This window comes from Hylaeus anthracinus, unplaced genomic scaffold (genome assembly GCF_026225885.1).
Source record: "Hylaeus anthracinus isolate JK02 unplaced genomic scaffold, UHH_iyHylAnth1.0_haploid 0, whole genome shotgun sequence".
Classification (NCBI taxonomy): Eukaryota; Metazoa; Arthropoda; class Insecta; order Hymenoptera; family Colletidae; genus Hylaeus; species Hylaeus anthracinus.
Genome location: NW_026533254.1, coordinates 5,563,231 through 5,579,244, shown reverse-complemented (window position 1 = coordinate 5,579,244; position 16,014 = coordinate 5,563,231). Strand labels below are relative to the sequence as shown.

General features: G+C 41.1%; 1 protein-coding gene across 4 annotated transcripts in view; it reads left to right on the top strand.

The window, feature by feature from the left end:
- The window catches only part of LOC128895994 (leucine-rich repeat-containing protein 24-like), a 311,248-nt gene that overhangs the window by 221,125 nt on the left and 74,109 nt on the right, over positions 1-16,014 (top strand). For all 4 annotated transcript variants that reach the window (XM_054159105.1, XM_054159096.1, XM_054159088.1 and 1 more), the window contains one exon: positions 13,052-13,204. The gene's annotated coding sequence lies outside the window, so the exon portion shown is untranslated. The remainder of the gene's footprint in view (positions 1-13,051; positions 13,205-16,014) is intronic.

Here is a 16,014-nt window from a genome sequence, read left to right as displayed (position 1 = left end):
TGCCAATCTTCTGAAACGAAGCACTTTCTGTTTTCCAAGCTCATCTCAAATCTACGTATCATACGTAACCCCGCAAAAAATATCGACGAGCTTAAAATCTCATCAAATTTGCTTCTGGAGGAATATCTCCGGTGCTTGGAACAGCTCCCATGATCCACCCTGTACATCGCGGGTATAGATAGAGAGTAAAATATAAACCTTGCTTTCATGTGTTTAATTCCGTTGACTGGCTATCAGTTGTACCAATGGTAGTTAGAATGGCGGACGATCGTAATTTAATAACAGTAATCGCTCCTCTCGGTTTACGATTAATTCCACTAAAATGGTGCCGCTATCTCTCAGCGCAATAATTATCGAAATCGCTATTAGTGCTACGTGCGTAAGCTTATGTGGCATTTATTATTGCAGATAATAAAATGCACCGCGTTTCGTGGGCATCGATTATGCATGTGCTGAATAGGACGGAACGCTTGGGGCCTTTTGATCAGTTGAGTCTATGACTTAAATTAATTAGGTTTAATCGGTGTCTATAGTTGAGCATGAAACTGACAATGTACGTATTCATTTCTAGCCGTAGCATCAAGTCTAAGCAGCACCTATACCTGTAAGAATATACGTGTAGCTGGATACGTACATAAACTTACAAGTCACCGATCGTATTAATGAATACGTAATCCAAGCTTGATAATATCGAATATAAATTAAATCTAATCAAAAACCGATTTAGTTTATCTATACAACCTTCCGAATAGTAACCGCTTGGCTTGATTTTTGAGATGAGGAGATCACATGGGCTCGGGTCAAGAAAATAAAACAACTATGAAACCACAGTAACTGAGCCTGATCGACCAAAAACTCGATCACAGAGAGTGCAACGTGATAAGAAGCAATGCCACGTTGCAGCATCTAGGAGCGAACAATCTCGAGTGACACTTTTTCTGGTGCTTTCTTCACTAATCATTCTCACTGTCAAACATCGATCATATCACTTGAGAGCCCTCGTTTTTGACACCTTTTCGTTAGTTCTTCCAGCCCAGCGATGTGATTTTCGTTTGAACTTTTAATAAATCGTGGTCTAGCATATTCAAACTCTAGAATAGACAGAAATACGATACTTTTCCTCTGTGTTTATCGATTCCTATTCGTTGGAAGCTATGATTCCGTTTGCTGCTTTCTTCCAGAAGGAAGTTCATCTTTCATATTGTCGTGCTTATCCGAAAGTATCATGCTTCACCTAAGATCCTAGGACCTGGATAGTATTAACCTCTGAGTTGGCATGGAATAGCACGGTCGATAAAATGTAACCTATCGCGCGATGGGCATCGACTTTACTTACAGATTCTGGTTATATAACTTTCGATGCATCGAGTTCATGGCTCGAATGTTGCTCCCCGAGCCAACTACAATTTGATCAGGAATCACCATTCGTGGCGTGTTGCCGGCTTATCACTTTACTTCGACATAGCCTGTTCTGTCCGTTCGGTTGGTCGATTTACGGCTGACTCGAGGCACCAGTCAGAATTTCATTTGAAGGAATCGCACGCTCTGTCCTCTGGGAGTCGAGGAGTTCGATAGGTATCTCGTTCTACTCGACTTTTCGTGAAAATTTAAGACGAAGTCCGTCATCCTGACAAATTTTCTGTCTCGGTACGGCGATCATAAAGAATGATTTAAATGCGACACGCGAGAAAACGCGTGGGACGAGCCGCGACATGATAAACATATATCACCGCTACCGGGAATCTCACGTCTTCGAGCGTTTTATACGGAAACGTATCCGGTTTCCGCGTGAACAGCGTCTAGTGAACTTTCCTCGCGTCAATCAAGATTAATGTTCCAGTCGAGCAATGCTATTTGTCTTCCTGGGCCGCTTTTGCATAACGTCTTGTTCCTCGAACGACGCCAGATTTTGCGGAGGCGGTTACGTAGTCAATCTTTGCCCTTTGATATATCGCCCTTCTTTCCTCAAACGGCAAAACTTTAGATAGTCTGCGCCGTGCACCGTGTGTACGGTGATTCGTTCAACGCAGAATATGTGAAAATTCTACTTTTAATTTAATTTACAGATTGCTTTGATGTACCACAATTCCCTCGCTTGAGTTACAGATGTAAAGAGATAAAGAATGTTAATGTTCATTGCATGGTATTAAACATTTTCTGGCGAGAAATACCATCGTATACAATCTTTAACAGAAAATTAACGAAAGAGACTTTGAATCTCTGAAAAAGCACATAAAGAAGCAAGAAAAAGCTAGAAAAATGAAACTGAGTAACGTAACATCTACAGCCCCTTAAAAGACGATCGAACAGGTCTCTTCCATAAGAGTTTCCTTCAATAACAAGTTTCTTCGGTGAAAGTCGACTTCCTAATTACGATAGGAGTTGACACTCCCTATCTCGTCGTACCTATTTCTTTGTACGGGATCGTGAGTAACACCTAAGTAACTCCTGGAACCACTTATCGCCCACGCAACTTACGACGCTCCCCGACATCGCGCAACAAGTACCCACCCATAAAATCTCGCCCTTTTGTTTCACCTTATACTCTCCAGGAGTCGCGTTTAATCCGATATCTTTATCCAGACACGATCTACCTTCGTTCCGCTGGCTCCAGTTATATCCAACCGCAGTGGCGCAGGTCAACGCGATCGTTGCGGCACATCTCCGCGCGTTGCCCTTCGTCCTTTCCTGCTGACCTTAATACCGATCCTCCTGGCCGGTTGGGAAAGAGGCCAGTATCGCGGTTCGATACTCGAACGACCTCGACTAACAATAGAAAGTGGAAGCCCTGCACGCGAGCTTCGCGACACACCGTGGAAACTTGCCACGGTGAGTCCAATAGCGTTTGCGCGCGAGTGCCTTTTACTTCCACACACACACACGCATCGGATGTACGCCTGTGGAACAATTTAGGCGAAACTCCAAGTGTAAGTGGGGAAGTTTCGGAATTTGGTGATGCATGGGGCGAGCCATTTAATGTTACGCAACTCGTACGAAATTCGAATTATTCGTTGGGCACTATAGGTGATGGCCTTTGGGGTCCAAAAGTGCTTGCTTACTTTGGACATGGTCGTATTTATGGTTCGTGTTTGTGTATACTGAATGTGTGATAGAGGTATCTAGTCACTCGAGCTTGTAATTACAGTAAAATAAAATTTCTATTTAATTTGAGTTTTTTTTACTCTCTTTCAGATCCGAGAGCTCCAGTTTGAGAAATACTGCAACGTTCGATAGCAAAGCCACCGAAATGGCTGACCATTCAATTAACAGGGGTTCGCATAAGGGAGGTTCTACCGTATTCATAAAATTCCGCGTAGCTATCCACGTAAAATTTTTATGTTTCAACCGCGAGCTTTTACGGCCTCGTTAACTGACCAAACGTAGAAATAAAGAAACTTTATTCCGCGCAACAAGTTTCAGCAAGCATTTTTAGAAAACGAATAATGAAAAAGTCGTTCCAGGCAGCAACGCTGAGACCGCGACCAGGTGACTCAACTTATGCGATACTCCAATAACGCGACGCGAGACAAGTAGCATTCAGTCAATATTCAAAATGGAGTTGGACGAAGATGTCGTATGACCAAATATTAGCCCCTCTCATTGCGGCCGCATGTTATATGTACACTTTGCAATCGAATGATTGGTAAACTCTTCTTTTGGAATAAATATTTAGTAGTAGATCAAAATTTAAAAATTTGAGAAGAATTGAGAATGTAATTCTATTTCTTCCTTTCGTGATCGATTAAAAAACCGGGAGAACTGTGTGGTATTCTTGGTTTATTTGGTATCTTCTATCTCCATTGATGTTGTTCGGGCGTTCTAATCTTTCATAAGACTATATTTCTGATTTTTTCAAGTTTTTTAACTTTTTTTACTACTAAATATTTATTCCAAAACGAGAGTTTTTCAATCATTCCATTGCAAAGTATTCATATAGCGTGCGCCCGCAATGAGGAAGGGTAATATTTGATCACGTGATATCGTCCAACTCCATTGTAAATACTGACTGAATGCTACCTGTCTCGAGTCGCGGGTAAGCCGCCTCGTCTAGACGCACAGCAACGAAAAGTCGCCTCATTTGGAAAAGACCTAAGCGTCTACACCCCGTGCACGGCGTTATGGTCGCGATAAGGCTACTTGGGGTCTCGCTTCCGCGGGTTTGCTCGCTGTCGCGGCGCGTATGGAAGCTCTGCCAAGGACGTTTATTAGGGATAAAAAAGAGGAATTGGGTTTCCCACCGATCTATGGGCGTGGGCGTGTATCTGGGACGGTCGAGAGGTGGGGGATGGCAAAGCCAGAACGGGGACAATGTTGTTGCTATCAGCCGACAAGAAATATCTGGACTGTTATGTTCGGATAAGAAAGAAACGGTTTAAAGAAAAGAATTACTGATAAGCGTAAGAATGGTCGAACGTCTCGCGCGTTCAACTAGATACAAACACTTGGGATTCTTTCTTGCATAGCAGCAGTTTTAGCTGTGCCGGTAGACCAGATAACGACACCTCCCCTTCTTGCCCCAGTAAATTCCGTTTCTTTGCCACTTTTAAGCACGCGGATGGAATTTATTCGAGTTCCGCGCGCGATTTTCGTGCATATCGGTCTGAACGAAGCTCGTTGGGCGACGATTCCACGGCCAATGGACGTTACCCAGTGCGTTTGTTCGAGTTTGAATTACGAGCCATGGACTGACCGGAAAAATCTGGTCCATCGATTCGGCGAAAGAATGAATTACCATCGAGCACGTTGTTCGACGATAAATCGCGCGAAGGTGTTACCGTTTTCCACCAGGCTCGATGGGAAACCATTGTACCTACGACGATTATTGCCGCTCTATTGAGAAATAAATGCTTTTGAATTATTGCTCCTGTAATCTCGAGTTTTGAACAAGTTTATTCCGTGGAGCAGCGGTGGGCAAAATTTGATACGTGTAATTTGTATCGAATAATAATCCCTGAAATTGTGCTCGCATGTCATAAACCAAGCTCTATAATTTACTTGAGAAACAAAATCATGGCTTCCTTTATCGTTTCTTATAAATCTTGACGAAGCAGGAAAATCAACTGTTTACACGCTCCTCGTATTCCTGTGTGCTGAATCATCGCCGAAGTTATGCTCAAGTGTCACGAAATACCGTCTATAAACAAACTCGTTTGCTACGTCGAAACGAAAACGATCTGACAGTTCGCTCGTGCTTTCATAGATATTCGAGGTGCGCTCGAGGGAGACCTCCCTGTTGTCACGACCGCGCGAAATTTCCAAGTGCATGAGATTGCAGTTGCACTTTTCGTGTGATGCAGGTACAGTCCACAGCACAGTATGCGGAGACCTCGAAACACGACAAATCGCGTTTGACTATGTCGTATCGATAACGCAGAAACGCTCAGCACACGAGATCGAAACGTGCGAAACGTGCCACGTTAATCGAAGATCGAATCATGCTGCTTCAGAGAGAACTCAAATTACGCCATTGGAAATTTCTGATTTCTTTCATAACTAAAGAAACTATGCGATATTCTCCTCTATCATCGACCAAAAATTCATCATCTAATTAAAGTGGAATCGAGGAAATATCCTCTTAATTTCAATCAAAAGTTCGTATCAAGCGAAATTGTTAAATTCTTCCGATACGAACGTATTGTGGCAGAAGACACTTGAAATTTTAATAGAAAATTGCGAATCCTCGGGACGTCTTGTCGTGGACAAAAGGACTTTGGTTTTAAAAGAGATTCGAGAAGGAATAAGTCTTAATTACTCCCCGATTAAACGATCTCCCTCGAAACGAAATCAACAAATGAAAAATGAAAGTTTATTCGGGTCAACGGGAATCGACGGTTTGCAGATTCGTGGTGGGACGTCGGTGGATCACTGATTGGTCGAAAACTTTCGACGTCTGCATCGCAGGAAGACCACTTTTCTGACTCAGTGAAGCTGAATTAATACTCAGTCACTCGGCCGATTTCTTTTGTTGATTGTTCTTGCCCGCGCGCCCGCGAACCTCTCCTTTTTTGCATCGGGGATTCGAAACTTTCTTGCACCTCGTCTACGTACATATATCCGTCGCTTTTATCTTTCCAGTCTCTTCCCGCAACTTTCAATTTTCAGCAAAAAATCTCATTTGTCCGCCATCGGCCGTGAATCTCTTGCGATTATAAAGACATCGGTAGGAAACGAAGTTCGCGATTTCGTCGTTAATAGATTCGTGCATCTCTGCACCTTAGAGAAAAACTCGCGTCTAAATTTTGGAAATAAATTACATACGGTAAAGTTTACAAATATTTTTTACGCCCGTCTCTATACCGTTTAACAGGTAACAACTCAGGCAGAGTTTTTCCCGATGCTCTTCACAGCGACGACGGGACCGCCAAAATCCCGTTTGCAAATGGGTCGCGTTAATTTTTGCTTCCACGGCTGCCAAGCTCTCGCCTTCGTTAAGCTCTGGCAGACAGACGCGTAAAAAGCACAGACAAGTCTCCAGTTTGCGGTTTAAAGCTAACGGAGTTTGCTAAAACCGTAGCGGACAAGTTGAACGCGCTCGAGACACGATCTCCCCCCTATTCGGTAGTCCGATAAGCATTAGGCACGAACACCGAATCTGCATCGCTGCACGGTGGAACGATAATCCTTGGAACGTGGCGAAAAGGTATAATTATGGAGTTGTTACGATAAAAATCAATGTAAGTATAAAGAATTGTATGCGTGGGATGCGTCACAGATACCGCTTTAAAAAATTCCATGCACCAGGAACGTTGGTACTCTATCAGCATCAACGATTGTTCTAAAATTCAACCGTAAAGATACCACAAATTCCATCACCTTGGATGAAAGCATCAGCGAACAATGAAACTACTTCTATCAATAATTATTAACCCTTTGAGTGTCAGAGAAAATTTGTATACATATCTGAGAAATGTCAGACAATTTTAAGCAAATATACATGATTGTAAATCATGAAAAATGTATATTTCGGTCAATTTTATTTTAAGGTTCATGAAATTTGTACACGATACTGAAAGCATGTTAGACTTCTTTTATTACTAAAAAAATACAAATAAATTTGTATAAAGAAAATATTTTCCCAAAATCTTGAACTTTGTTGAATTTTGTTTATAAGTAAACATAATTTATTGTCTGTTACAATGAATCTTTGATTGAAAATTGATTTTTTAATGACTTATAGCACTTACAGCTTTGAGCAGCGATATATCGCTGCTTGCCACTCAAAAGGTTAAATTCAAGCGATGCTCTTGCTTCGTCTACATTATTCGTGAATGTTGATATGAATTAATAGTTTGAATTTTGACCACGTTTCTGGAAATCTACGTCCTGCAATGCTACGTCAAGCTTCTTGCGGTCGTACACTGCGGTTCAATGGCGGTGTTCCGCGGCGCTCGATAGCGGTGCTCCAGATAACGGATGTCCGTGAACCTTGTTGCGCCACGCTGTATCTTATGCCACGCCAGCTCGAAGACAAAACGAACTTCGTTTATCGCCGCTGTACTACTCTCCGAAAAGTTATCGTTCCTGTCTGAATTGTTCGAATGGAACGCTGGTTTCGGCGCCCCGTGTTTGCACCTCGGATATGGGAATGATAACGAGATAAGAGATGCTGTAAGTTGCGGATTTGCCTTGAAACTTCAAAGTATCCACCAGTTTAGGAGCGATACTTTGTTTTCCTTAGTTTAATGAAATATACTCTGATGAAGCAACTTTGTACTTCCCTTTTATACGCGTATTCAATTTTGTTCAATTTTCTTTTGAATTCAGATATTTGTGTATACAAGATCAATATTTGAAACAAAATTGCGTTGTTTTTAAATTCATCCTAGACTGAACATAAAATGAACTATTAGGTAAGATCGGGAGAATTTCAGCGGCGAAAAAACTGCGGGAAAAAATAATGAGGGAAAGCCTGGAGCGAAAAGTTCCGAGAAGTTTAAACAAGTTCATTTGAAATTAACTAGGTGTAGCCGGTGATTATAATGGTTCGCACAACGCGACCGCTCTGGGACTGGAACTTTTCGGTTCTCCAATGTCCCTAATACCGTTTGCATTAAACTTTTCAGGGCGGAAAATTGCAAATTATTGCTGGATCGTTTACGTAGTGCTAAGCATACGTGAGGAAAAGTTGGTCAACCTTGGTGGTCTTCGGTATCACTGCACAATTAAACAATTTTTAAATAAAAAGTGGTAAGCACAGTAACGGCTTCGGTGATGGGGTATGCTGGAATACGGGGTTATGTTTGTGAAACAGCTGGTGCAGAAAGAAAATTAAGATTGAATATAAAATAAATAATAATACGGAACAAGAGAAGGAATCTTCGTTGCGCCATAAAGATAATTGGCGTTGCCACAATCCAGACTAATTTACCGGGGAACGAGGACACTTTCATTCGACGGTCTCCCGCCATGCATCGTCGATTGTTCCATAATGTTCCATGGTATCTGGGCGACGCGGTTATTTAAGAGTCTGGAAGCACGCGACACATCCGCACACAATCAGGGAAAGAGCAAGATGACTTGAGCCAGAAGGCGAAGTGAGGGTCGCGTAAAAAGTGTCGTAGGATGAGAGTGGCGCCGCGGAGAAATAGGGGTGTACTCAAAAGAACGCGATGCATAACTTGCAAACACACCGGAGATGTGTGCCCCGAAGACTAACGTGTCGTTTATACAGCGTGTTTCATTATTGCCGCCCGTAACCTTAAACAAGTACGACGCAATTTTATTGAAGTATTACGTGAACGAACAACAGCAATGTAAAGCAAATATACATATAAAATGAAATTGATTATAAGCAATCGATGGGAATATTTTGATTAATGAATTATAATTAATCTCGTCTGGATATTAATATTATTAATATTAATGGGAATTACTAATATTATAATATAATATGACATGAACTCAGTTTTCGATGTTTTCAGTCGACTTGTATCTTGCTCATTTTTGGACTTAGCAACTGCCTTGCTCTGCGATCGCATTATATCGTCAAACTATTATATAAACACACACACACACACACACACGTTCGTGACATACATCTCCCTGCCGTCAGAACTCTGCTTGGATTCCTAGATTCCATTCAAAAACATTTCAATCGACACCGAACCTCAACCCCAACAGCCACTCGATCTGTTCTGCACATCCCTGAGTACTTGTCGTTCACATCCATTCTGCGAAAAGTTCATTCACATCCATGATACATTATATTATACCTTTACTTAAATATGATCATTTATATATAACTCATATTTTTCTGGATAAAAGGTTTCAAGTGATCGAATCTATGATTTGGGGATTACTTTATTTTGGAACACCCGATATAAAGGCTGTACACGTAGCGTCACCTTCACGACGCCGATGAACTACCCTTTTAAGCCCGCCCTTCTTTCCCTGGCATGCGTTTAGACGACAACCGCGCACCGCGTGCACACGATGGCCGTAAGTACGGTGTACACGTAAGTACAGTCTGATCTAACTTTACCCTCAATCCGTTGCCATCGAGGACTTTGAATTTCGACCAGCCAAACGATCGTCTCTTTATTCCCTTTCCTATTTTCTGCTTCTCCTTCAGTCAGAGATGGATAGAATTTTTTTCAATCAGTAATACCAAGAAAATAGAATAAGAATATATAGAAATAATAAATGTAGAATCCCTTTGTTACCTGTTTTACCTTTACTCATAATTACCACATCCTGCTTGTACAATGAATGGTGTAATAGGATTGTACATTTAAAATTGTAATTTTCATCCACCAGCGAACGACTCGAGAGCTGTTTATCTTTTATTCGTCGTTCAAAATTTGTATGTAGATGAGAATTTTGCCCATCCCTGTTCCTCGACCCATTCCACGCTGTCTAGTAGTGCTCCTTCGCCCTAAGCAGCTGGAATCCCGAGCAAATTGAAGGCGACTGTGAAACTCGAGGGGCACCACGTATGGCCAGACAATTTCGCGTACGTTTCGACGGACGTGAAACGAGTATTTGAATGTCTGTGCACACTCCATTTGAGGGGCTGCGGGTAGACTCGGTTCTGGCTTATCAGGTGGCGACGCTACCAAACGTTTTTGTCGTTATCCTTTACCTAAACGCTCGACGTGCTTATTGTCACCTTTATTTCCCTCTCCCTCTGGACTTAAAACTAGGAGCTATTGCGCTTTCCGCTTCTAAAGTGCGTTTTCGTGATATTAATACTATTCGAACAAAAACCTTTGTGTCACTTGACCTTTATTTAAGGAAAATTATGTAAAAATATTCTCAACTCTGTTAGATCATTTTGCATATGAGCTATTGACTGAACAAATCGATTAATTCTACCAGTCACGTAAAAATTGTAACATTACTGACGATTGTTTTTTGGCTATTATTTCTAATTGATTTTATATACCATTAGATAAAAGTTACATCTGTATTTATGCATTCTACAATATTTATTTAAATTTATACTATAAAGGCAATTTTAAAAAATAATGTACATTATTTCATCGCATTTTTCAACTTTCTGTTTTATGGGGTTAATCGATTTGTGCAATTAACGGCTCGTATATGTGTATCGCTAAAGAAAAAATTGGGTGCAGTTAGTATCGGACTTAGATCTTTAGAATTTGTATAAGACGCGCGAAGGGCCATGGAAATAATAGAGATGCGAGTTATAAAATATAAGGAAAGAAAAATACAGTGAGAAACAATGAAGAAATAGGACGGACAGAAGCTTGGAGGGAAGGACATTGTTTTATGGTGATCGGGTGGCGCCTCGTAATTTATGATTGGACTCTAAATGTCCAACTGGACTCTGGGGTACGGTTGAACCTTCATCGTCCAAACTATCAGAGGGACACGACTGAATGGAGACATTTCCGGGTAATATGGCAGTTTGCTGGCGTTCGTCATTTTATATTTCAGATAAAATGAAGAAAACGTCGATGCAAACATTGCAAAATTCACCGTGCAACACTTAATTGGGGAATGCGAGGAACTGAAAGAAGACGGAAGGAATCTGCGTATTTCAAAGACCTTTAGATATAGTACATTGAACAGACACAATTTACTGGTCTAAGTATAAGGATCCCATTTACATAAACATTTACATAAATGTTGTCGCTAATAACCTAGATGTGATGTGACCTTAAATAAAATCTTTAAAACAAAAAAACATTGCAAAATGTTATAGGGGTGTAAACAAAATTTTTTAAAGGCCACTCGAATTCCCCTAAAACATTTGAAAATTAAATTATTTCGATAGTCCCAGCCTTAGTGGAGATATTAGGTTATCTCAACAGTTTCTTTCGTTTTATTAATAACTAATACATACACAATATTTTATGTTTTATATTACATTACTGAATTGTGTACGATTTATTTTGCTCCATTACTGTTACGATATGAATGTCTAAGAAATTAGATTGTCTATTTATATAAACACTGCCACACAAAATCATTGAGTGTAGCTCAGGAAAAAATTTTTTTGGGACAACGTAATACATTAGTACATAAATCCTTCTCTATGAATTGAGGTGCAACCTCTCTCTCGCAAATCTGTTATTCCCATTCGTAGGACTGGACGGCATGTCGCGACCCGATCAGACATTTTTATCACGGCCACGCAAATTATGCTCGTAAAGTTACTTCGACACGCAACGGAATAATCTTGCAGACTTTTCCCGCGATAGACTCGACGGACTGCCTTTCCATTCATTCCGGTGGGACGATAAACCGTCGTAAATCTGTCTTCCTTTATCATCGACTTTCGTTCATTTTGCTACGCATTGATTTACTTCTGTCCCCGTCCGATTGACCTCATATTCTGCTTTGTTACTCCTATCTTCCCTTCTTTTTACGTCCCAGCGATGTTCGACGATATTGTACACGCTCGCGCGATGGCCAATAACGCGTAGTTAGTTGTTCTTCCAATAACGAACTTCGAGTATGACAAAGCAACGCTTTAGGTAATCGTCCAGCGCTTTACGAACTATTGCTCAATTTTAGTTTAACGTTTGGATATATTCGTGGCTTTAATCAACAGTTTTACAATACACAAAGTTCGTGGCAAACTCTAAGAATATTTCTAATACGCTAAATCAACCGTACTGAAAGCGAGCGAGGTTAATTGAGGGTTTTTAAAAAACCAATGCATAGATAAGTCCCACAATGCCCCTCTACTTACTCGACGTACTAATTACGGAGGTTGAATGAAAACTAATTCCTTCGCCTTCATAGCTTGGGTTCGAATAAGGATATTTTAATGAGGTAAACTGGAAAATAATCCTTGGAACGAGCTCCACCGTTGCCTGTACTTATTTTCCTTATAACCACCCCCATTAGCCAAACTGTCGTGCTAATGGTGAATAGGTGTATTAAAGAACTTGTTATTTTGACAGCCTTTCATTAATTTCCTTGTATCGAGGGACCCATTTGTAACAAATTCAATTCTTCAACCTTTTAGTAAAATATACTTGTTTTTAATGACTGAACTAATGACAGATATTGATATTGCGGGCCTTTATGAATGAAATGTTTTCAGACCGAAGTCCGTGAATATTGTAAGTCCGACTTATTTGTATAAATCCGTCTTATACAAATATTCAAGTTCTCAAACTTCCCTTGTCAATTCTCATTTCTCTAACAATATAAAAATAGGGTGCATCACCGCGCCTAACCAGGTGAAAAAACTTTAATCGTGACAACGCACTGACTTCGAAAGTCCGTGGCAAGTTTCCACTGAAGGTGCCACTTCCCATCCCCAGTAGTTCAAAAATTAGTTCGACCTGATTAAAGTGTGCGCATTACACGCCACGCGGACACGCAATTAAAACAGCCATAAAAAATGTATACCCCGCGTTAATTACCATTCGGTGGCGGCATAGGCGTTCTCCTCTCCACCCTTCCCCCTCCGCTCTCCTGTTATCCCTGTATCAGGAATTTAATAATGCTCCCGCAGGGACGTGGCAAAAAGGCAGACCCGCGCCACGAGCCGCGAGTCCCCGATATCGATCACACCCATAAACCTGTCCCACCTCGTGATTTAATGGCAAACCATCCATCTTGGCTGTTTCAGTGTCACCGTTACCTGGGGATTGCCGTTGCTACTTACAACGTGGAATCTTCGAGTCAGCAATCAAGAGCGACACATTGATGCACCACCGGCGATCGATCCGCGGAGGAAGTGACGAGGCACCGACGACGCGCCGCCACGGAAATCTCGCTAGACGTGAGTAAATCCACTCCATCCTCCTGCAAAATCGAATTCCCGGTTCATTGTTCACCGAGTGCGCGGAAATTCTCAGCCACGATGGATCTACATACTCTCAGGTCGGAAAAACCCCCCTGTCGAAACCAATCTCTCCGTCGAGTAATAATCGCTCGGTCGAGCCACGAGACTCGCGTGGAATCCGTACAGTGGATTTTCTCTAAGTGTCGCGATAATTCTCTCCTCAACCTCTGCTTATACAAAATTATTCTTCATGGAAAAAATTCTACGCGGGTCTATTCGTAAATACTGATAAGGAATATCGGTTGGATGGGAAGTTTTGGAGAATATAAATGTTCATATACAAATTCATACTACAAATAGAAAACTTGGATCCGTGTGTATCGAGACATCGCTCCAGTAGTACGACTGCATCGCCATTGTTGGTGCGATGGACACGTGGGGAAAGGGACTGTTAAGGGCTGATGATATTACCTACGATACACGTACACTCGCGCACGCTCCACTACGAACAGATCCAAATTACTGGGGCAAGACGCGGTGCACCGCGGTGCATTCTCGTTCGCGCTTGCATTCGGATTCATAACTGCTACGACCGCCAGTTTCAGCGAAATGGAGGCGCTTATCAAATGTCGGAATTATCGGAAAGTAAAATTATACCGGTGCTATCGAGATCCCCTGGCGTCCACGGAGAACGATACCTGTATTTTTAGTGCAAATCGATACGTAACCCCGCGGTAGGAAGGGTGAATTTAAATTTGCAAGGAAGGAACGGAGTTGCACAGATTATTTGCACTCGAAGGAGAAACGGAAGATGCTCTGTTCGGCGCTTCCCGCGTTGCGAATGAATATTGATCACGAGCAGTAAAAAATTTTATTCCACTTTGATTCGCTGCTCGAATTACCAAGTACTGTTCTCTGCTACCAAGATCAGTGTGCGTTTTGATGACTATCGAACTTGTTCTACAACCATAGAAATATTCGTTCATGAATAACGAACGTTGCTTGTACATCCTGTTCCATTTGTCTTTTGCGTTGCTTTCACGTTCGTTCTTCGTGCTGGGTTTTTGCGATAGTTGAATAAATCAGCGACCTTTGTCGTCGATAGCTTTTTTGAGCCATTATATCTTACGCTTTTGTTACGCGAACTCGCTGATTCTACACGGATTTTATCGAATCGTCAATATTTCATTATATTTATCTAACCAAATCGAATCGCGAGTCAAGTATCCAGCTTCGGCGATTTCAACGAAAACTGTTACACAGGACTCATCAAACGGAAGAGAAGAAGATCAAACTTGTTCGAAGAACTGTATTTGTACTGTCTGATTCGATGGATCCTAATGGATTTTTTCAAGAATTCGTACTGACTAAACGGCTAGACCATCATCGAAGTTGGATAACCCAAAAGGGACCTTGCATTTTGAAACATATACAAACAAACACAACAATTTTACAGACAACCACTGTATATTTGGCTTGAGATAATCTTCAAATTCGAGACGTAGTCTGTCTGTTAATTATTGAAAAAAGAAGAGTAAACAGCTCTCTATGGGTCCGTGAAACTTTAAGATCACATGCTAATATATCGATATTTCGTCAAATAATTTTAGTCTTTTTATAAAATGATGTATGCTTACGTCTTAGTTGAGCCGTTCATTGCAAAAATTGATTAACTCCACTTTTTGAAAAATCTTAAATTTAAGTGTCAAAGCACTTGGTATAGCCATAACTTTGTATATTTATAATAACTTCCCTGAATAATAAAGATTAACACAATTAAACGACTAAATTTCGATGGCCATTGAATAATAAATAATTTATATCAGAGGCCATTGCGATCGCATTTGTCCTCCAACTCCTTTTATGGAGTTCTTTAACAAATCTTTCGAATCATCTACACGAAGACACTCGAATGTTCCAAACAGAAGCTTATCGCTGACACATTACGAAGTCTAGCAATCCTATCCTGATCAGTGGCGAGACCACAGCAATGGTATTAGATGGCTTCGTGTATGGGCTAACCACACACCTATGACTCAAAAGATCATGAATACGATGACACGTACACGTCTGCGTCATCTCGCGCACATTGTGACAACGCATTCGCGAGATGAGTCAAACGCGTGCGTGTCACTCACAGTTTGCGAAATTCCAAACGCCCACGTGCGCGTTTATTTCGTCGTTATGTTGATTCAGATTCGCAGCAACATGGATCGCTGTATCTATGACTGATACGCATCTGCTGGTCCGCAAAGTCACACGTGTACGTGAGCCACTTATTCATTAATACATTAAGACAGAGAAAAGAAGAATAAACAATCGTCAAGTAATATAGAAAAAGAAGAACAACTAGTGCAAGAAAATGGCTTCTTGGAAATCATGTTTAACTCTGCAATACTGCTTCCCACATATAATCTCCTTAACACTACTCTGGGGAACTGTACTCGTCGACCACGAAACTAGGCAACAATAGCTCAAGTGGTTGAAAAGCACAATAACAACGCAACCACTTCGAATAGGTCCAGAGCTGATCTTAGATAAATCTATTATTAATTAGTTGAATAATTAATTAGTTGATAATTAGTTGAATATACTGTCTTTGATATGGCACTTCTGGCATAGTTCAAAACAGTCCTATAACATTTACACATACATTAGCTATTCTCTGTGTTCTCCCTTACATCAGGCTAATGATGATCTTATGTCGGCTCGTTGACACGAAAGCAGCTGACATTCAGAACGACAAAGTTGTATACGTCGTTACCCAGGTTGCAGTATGTTACATGTCAAGTGTCATATACAACTGA